General features: G+C 39.2%; 1 protein-coding gene across 3 annotated transcripts in view; it reads left to right on the top strand.

Moving 5' to 3' along the window:
- The first annotated feature begins 6,486 nt into the window (after window positions 1-6,486).
- The window catches only part of LOC149807723 (cytochrome P450 10-like), a 100,233-nt gene continuing 99,252 nt past the window's right edge, over window positions 6,487-7,467 (top strand). For 2 of the 3 annotated variants that reach the window (XM_089969821.1, XM_089969803.1), the window contains exon 1: window positions 6,487-6,643. The gene's annotated coding sequence lies outside the window, so the exon portion shown is untranslated. The remainder of the gene's footprint in view (window positions 6,644-7,467) is intronic. The other variant, XM_089969811.1, reaches the window with a different exon arrangement.

The raw sequence follows: 7,467 nt of genomic DNA, 5'->3' as shown, positions 1-7,467 counted from the left end.
GAACAATTGTGGGTGCCCTGCAGGAAAGCAACAATATTTGCACACGTAGGGATACAGCGAACACACGTCCAAGTATTTGATTTCTTCTCCTTTCTCTTCGTCGGCTTGGTACAGCAAACAGGTGGCGTTAGTCCTTCCTCCGTACAAACTATCCCTCGGGTTCAGGGGGTCCATGAACTGGTAACTTTCCACGAGGCGTTTAAACTCGGGATAGGTTTTCAAACGGTGATCGTATTCGTGTTCCCACATTAACACCACTTGGTATCCTTCCTGTTCTAACTTTAGGCGTCGCTGACAAGTGGCCTGGTACAAGTCTTCCATGGTTCGTTGTAAAAACTGATTTTTAGTGTCACGGTCAGGGTAACAGACGGGACATCCGTGAAATAAGCAACCGTTAAACTCGTACACGATCTTGGGGTTTTCTAAGTTTCAGCCATCGACCGAATACGTTCCGATAGTCGTTTCGCCCCCTCTGTTGCGGGCATGCTGAATCCATTTGTCTTCCTTGTCGGACAAGTAATGTAACCAGCGTAGGGTTTTGACCAAGTATTGACGTTTGACATAGTTGGTCGTTTGAGGACTGATGACAGCCACGGTCTTTTCAGGCATGAATCGTTGTCGGTAGACTAAGGAACACGCTTTGGCAATGGTGCAAGCTTCTTTCAAAGGATCGACCCCTCCGTGTTCCATGAACAGTTCTCGAAATTTTCCACAGCAGCGCCGTAAAATGTCCACGTCGGAACGACAATACTTTAGCATTTCTTCCTGAAAGTCAAAAGGGTCTGAGGCGTGAGCCTGGTACCAAGCGTAGAAAGCTTCTCGTTGTTCGGTACGCATGTTGTCAGGGTCGTAATAGTGAGCCTCAGGCAAATGGGGTAGAACGGCGTGTTGATTGGCTTCCGTATTGAAAAAGTGTGGAAAGTACCCTTTAGCCATTTCTGTCATTCCAAACGTTTTAGGCATTCGACTCAAAGGCATGGCTAAGTTGCTCATCGAATCTTTAAACTGCACTTGTCCCACTTGCATGAAAATGATTTTGGCTCCGTTCAAAGTGACTTTAGGACGCTCGGTGCCATGTTCCGTATAGTATCTTAAAAGAAACTGTCCATCGTATCCGGAGAAATTGTGAGCCATCACCGTGGCATGGCGATGACAATCTCCGTAACGTTCGATGTCCTCTTGGCTCCACGTCTTGTCGATGGGGTCTAAGACCCATCGGGCGAAATTGGTTAGCGTGTTCGGTCCTCGGAAGACTTTTTCACGCCCTCCAGGAATCTTACTGCAGTGAGGGCAATGATTCATGATAGGTTCTTGAATGCACTTTTCGCACGCTCGATGAGCCACGCAGAAATTAGGAATGTGAATACTGGTCTCTTGCATGCATTCGAAATCGAAAAAGATGAAACTGCCTTTCTTCTTGTGACCATCCTCTTTCTCTGGTTGGTATTTTTGCACGTAGCATTGGTGTTCCAAGTCCACGATTCGGTGACAAATGTGACATTTTTTCTTTCCTCGACATACGTGTGCCTTGGTACTGTTGGTACATAGACCTTGTCCACACGTAGGGCACAATCTCAACAGTTGACAAGCACATTTCTTCTGTGAACCTTGCGTCTTCAAATGTTGTTGGTAACAGGCAGGGCTGACAAACGTGCGTAGACAAGCTGGACAATGCACTGGTTCTTGCCCTTCGCTCAGACAGGGTGGAGAGGCCAAACATCCTGAGCATTTCGATCCGTAATGTTTGTGTTGCTCTCGATTATTATAACCAAAGTCACATTTCTCACTGTAATAACCGTATCCCAGGAATGAGGTGATATTGGTAATGGTATCGAAATGGTCATCGTGATGATAGAGGTGAATGTATTTTCCATCTTTAAAGACCTGGCTTCGAAACAACAGAGGCCCGCGCACTTCTTGAGGGTACACTTTCAAGGTGCAGCGTGGAGCTAGGATATCTTGCAATTTTTGCATCTCAGGAATACCACAGGGTTTGTCTTTGGGCAAGTCGGCTTGTTGCAACAGGAGTTCTGCTTCGTTTCGTTGTTTGGCTCGGTCCGATTTTCGAATGTTCTCCCAGGCTCTTTTCCATTCTACCGTGTCGTTTTTGTTGGCATAGATTCGTCCCACCACGATAGCCCTGGCTAAACACATCTGGTCTTGAGGGTTGTTAATTCGAACGAGACTTGTTTTGGTGCTGCGAAGCTCGTCCGCCAATAACATCTTTTTGCGTCCAGTCCCTTGAGGAGGAGAGACGTGGGTCATGTCCAGTGTGGCTTTTCCATCGGTGATGTCAAACTGGTCATTGGATTGTTGCACGTGTTGAATTTTGTCCATCACTTTGGAAGCGGTCAATTCTGCAGGGCTGCTAAACTCGATCCAAACAGGGGATTTCAAACCGTCGTGTTGTATGGAAAGTCTCAAGCGATCGTCTTCTTTGGGTTGACATTGTCGCTTGAGTGTGGTGAGCAAAGAATCCTACATGTCGGTGATGAACCCTTCTGCTTTCTCTAACGGTACTTCGGATTTGAAATCTTTAAACTTCACCGTGTATTTGTAAGCCGTAGTTCTAAATTTTCTAGAGGGACGCTTTTCGGTCTCTTGAATGGAATAGTACTTTTCAGGATTGACTAAGGGTAGTGAACTTTGTTTAGAGGGTTCGGATTCTGGTTCACTCATGTCCTCTTAAAAATCACTAGCATGAATTTGTGCCAAGACTTCAGCCCTGGTACGAGGCGATAGATCACGTTTCTGTCTCTTACTTTCTTCTTCTTTCTTCTCAAATGAATTGGATCGTTTCATCTTGAAAGCAAAACGTCAAATGACTAAAGTTTAAACACTGTGGGCTACTTTATAGTCATGGCAGACCAGCGTATATAAAGGATATGTGTCTTGTCCTTTCACTATTCATTTCACTCTCAAACCGAGCACAACGATGGAAGAGACTACCCAAATCGAACGTTTCATCAGAGCTTTGCGAGGGGTCATTAGAAAATTTTCTTCAGACCAGTCGTCGGACTACTCTCCTTCCTTTCGAGATAAAAGACAAGATACTTGCTATATCTGTCAGAAGAAAGGGCATTGGTCTTCAGAGTGTCCAGACCGTCAAAAAAGAAAAAAAGGAGTTAGAAAAGACAAAAGACAAGATACATGTTATTATTGTCAAGAAAAAGGACATTGGTCTCCAGATTGCCCAAAAAAGAAACAAGAGGAGTCAGAAGAAGAGAGGGATTCTTCAGAAGAAGAAGAAGAGGAAGAAGAAGAGGAAGAAGAGGAGGAAGAAAGCAGACAGGTGAAGAAAAAGAAACAGGAGAAGAAAAGAAGAAGGGAAGAAAGTGAGGAGGAAGAGGAGGAAAAGACTGTGACGGTGAAGAAATTGAAAAAAAGAGAGAGTGAAAAATGAGACAAAAGGAGTGTATGAACTTTTTAACGTGCTCTGTTGTGAATTGTGAATTGGATTGTAAATATTTATAAAAGAATAAATTAGGTATAAAAAGGTAAGTGTCTTTGGGTTTTGATTTTAAAATAAGAACCTACACTCACGCACTCATACACAGACACGTACTATAAGGGTAAAATGGTTTTTTTTTTAGTTATTGGCAATTGAAAGTCTATCTCTTTTCGAGAAACGTGGGTGGCCCTGAAAAGGGCCTCTTGTTTTGGTGTAGGGATGAGTTTAAGCAATCAACTTTAACTGCCTTAAGCCTTTGCCACGGCCAAGGCCTACTTCTGGACTGCGTACTGTTGATGATGATAATGATGATTTGGTTGAAATCACTAAGCGTGGTACGGTAGGCTTAGTCACAGGGTTGGAGTGTTTAGCTCGGAAAGGTCGTATTCTCTTCGGTCGTAATAAAGAAGTCTGATACATTTGTTTCAGACTTCTTAACTCCGCTAAAATGTCTAACAGTTCCGTGACCGTTTGATTTTCACACCCTTGTTTCTTTGCTGCTTCTTCTTCTTCTTGTTTTTTTCTTACCTCTTCTTCTTGCTGCTGTTGCTGTAGGAGAAAAGCTTGTTCCGCTTCCTTTTGCTGTTGTATAAATTTCTCCAATTCTTCTTTCTGTCTCTGTCTAAAATTCTCCACGTGCGGTAATGAAGGTGACGAAGGTTCCGGAACATATTCTTGCGAGGTAAGAAAATCCACAAAATCCCAATTCACCTCTTCTGAAAGTAAGTCCGGGTTCCTTTGGGTAGTCTCCACCGTCGGTGCACCCCAATTTATCGTTTTCTGAGTTTCCGTCATGTTGAAAAACTGTCGCATAGATTGACTGCGCACAGTCGCTAGCGAATCTATATAGACTACGTGACGTCACAGGCTGCTCTCTTCAGATTGGACGTGGGCTGACTGAATTTTGTAACGCGTGTTTGGATTGGTGAACTAACTCAATCCGTTTCAATCCTTCCTCTCCCTATAAATAAGTGCAGTTCACTGCATTCCTTCACCTGTTACTCGGCGCCTCAACATGTGGACCGACGTACAATCTTCCACGCTTGTGTCTTCGATGATGTTCCGCACGGACATACCAATGTATGTCCGATCCAACTGGACAGTTATCCACAGGACAGACACCAGCCTGTGGATGCGAAGAATCTATGTGGAGCGTCAAGGATGCCTCAAAAGAGTACTCATTTACGGTCCTGCAGTCAGGCGCAGCCTAAGGACAAGAAGAAGACCAATGCGGTGCCCTTTATGTTAATATACCTTAATATTAACATAAACCCAAAGACCCTTTTCAGGGCCACTCCTATCTCTCGAAAAAGATCTTGACTTTCATTGCCTACCCCTTTTTTATTTTTTTTATTTTTTTATAAAATAAATCCCATGTTAAATTCCCCTTGTCCTTAAACAGTCCCACGATTTATTCCCATGTTAAATTTCCCCTTGTCCCTAGACAGTCCCACGATCTATTCCCCCATGTTAAATTCCCATTGTCCCTAGACAGTCCCACGAACTATTCCCCAATGTTAATTCCCATTGTCCCTAGGGTACAAACTTTTTTCACTAATGTTAAATTTTACATAGTCCCCAGGGTACAACTCACTCATTTAACATGAAAGTCCCCTAGTCCCTAGGGTATCCCTATTCACTACTCTTGATAACTCGTGCACCACGGGTCCAAAAACAGACTGCGCTATAGGCAAGGGTGTAATGATATGATCACAAAAACTAACAACATCAAATTAGAAAATATTTTTAAAAAAACATGCTGAGAATATTTAAAGTAGGAAACATTATTAGGTCTTTAAGTTTGTTATTACAGTCGAAATAAATGAGTTTTGAGAGCACTCTTGAATGTGATCACTTTGTCTTTGTGTCTAAGTTCAGTGGGCAATTCATTCCGCATTTAATTAATCCAATCCTAACTAATCTCATATGTTTTAATTAATTAATTAATTAATTAGTTAATTAATTAATTAATTAATTAAATTAATAATAATAATAATAATAATAATAATAACATAATTTCATTTAAAAATATATAATTTTTACTACAAATACGTTAAGGGTATTTATTCATAACAAGTGATTTTAATTATTTGTTTCCTAATTGATCCTACTTGACCTGACATCAAAAGCAAACAAATTCAATTAAAGTGGATTAAAAAGAGGAATAATTGTTTCATGTTTAAAGCATGATAATTTTATTTATAAACAAGTGATAATGAAGATTATACAAATGTCTTCACTCACCTTAATTAGACATTTTACATGTTTGCACCTTATGAAATTCCCATGTTGTTTCTTCATGCAACCTTTTAATTACAGTAACCTCATCATGTACAAAATGACAAATATTGTTTTAGGACTTATTAATGAGTAATGCAGTGTTAATACTTACTCTTTTGTTATCATTGAATGTTATCTTGTGAGACAAATCGCAAACCAGTAAGTCAACTTATTTTATTTCAGTCTACAATTTTAAAATTATTAAAATTGTGCATGTTTAAATGATGTAAATATTTAATTTCAAGTTGATTGTAAATAATTTTACATTTCATTTTTTATTATAGCTTATTTAAAGTCAGCATTCTTGATATATATCAGCATATTAATTATTAATGTCATTTAATTATTTTAGTTTACTAATTAAATTTAAAGAAAGAAAGTGATATCATGATACATAGTGATACTGATGTAAAGTTACAAGAAAAAGTAATGTTAAGTGGTAATTCAATATATGTTTCTTGTTGTATCATGTTTGGACAGTTGTACAAATTTTTACTCATTGTTACAATGCATTCTTCTTATTATTATTCTTCCGTTTCCTTAGCACGTTCGCCGGTGCATTATGTATATTAGTTATCTCGAAAGAAGTTTCTTATCTATGCAGATTACTAAGCTAGAATGATCGGTCCCTCAGCCAATACGAAAAACCCGCGAGACAAATCTAGCTAAGGCTGATCGCCAGAAATGAGTTGCTATTATACCTCAACTAAGCAGGGAACCAGACTAGAGATGACGTAGATAACCCCACTATAAGAGCGCATGCAGTCTCAACAGGTGTTTCCATCAACAGGAAGGAGAGAGCTTGTCCCGCTCAAACATCAATAGTCTGAACAAATTTTGGAAACATTTTACTAAGGATTTATTTTAAAAAAAGAAAACATTTTCAGGAAATTTGGGTAACTAAGGCAAAAGGTAAGTACATAATATGTTATGTACTTAAAGGCACAATAGTGCAGCTGAGGGTGAATTTGCTTACAAAATTGTTCTCACATTTATGTATATCAACTGATTAAATACTATTTAAAAGGCAATTCTAAGGTAATATCAAGTAGGTAGAGGTTCTTTTTGTGAAATACGAGCTCTCTGAAATCTTCGTACGTAGCGTAACGAATCTATCGTCTCCATATTGAAATCGCGCTCGGCAGTGATTGACAGATCCCGAACGAATAACACGCATCATTTCGGTTACCGAAATTTGCATATTTATATGCAAAATATGTACTCCATCACATCACAAACTCTCATGTATCAATTTCTGATTCTCAAATAGCATTATATTCCTATAAGTTTGATAAGTAAGTATGAATATATTAGTTGTATAATTATGAAATCATTTTACATATCAAAATTCATTACAGAGACAACTGGACTACGGTAGTAATTATAATATATAACACAGAAGATACCCACCAAATGATAAACTCAAATGTAGAAATTTTGTTATTACCTAGACTGAAATCAGCTCACTTTCAAGCCAATATCATTTGATAAGGAAAACCATGCACAGATACCATTGAAAATACAGAGGCCACCTCATTTATATGGCCGCCTTATATAATACATGTCATCTATTTTGACTATGGTAGTCACTATACTTACTGATATAGGGCTATTTGTTTAGGATATCAAGTAACCATACGTAGCAAAATACATAGATTGAAGTAAATAAATGCTTGTCGTACAATTTTAAATTCCTGTGATAATCAATATATAAACTAGCTAAAATTATTTCATAT

The sequence above is a fragment of the Sinohyriopsis cumingii genome, chromosome 1, assembly GCF_028554795.1.
Source record: "Sinohyriopsis cumingii isolate HCF-2022 chromosome 1, ASM2855479v2, whole genome shotgun sequence".
Lineage (NCBI taxonomy): Eukaryota > Metazoa > Mollusca > Bivalvia > Unionida > Unionidae > Sinohyriopsis > Sinohyriopsis cumingii.
This window is presented reverse-complemented; position numbering and strand designations above follow the sequence as displayed.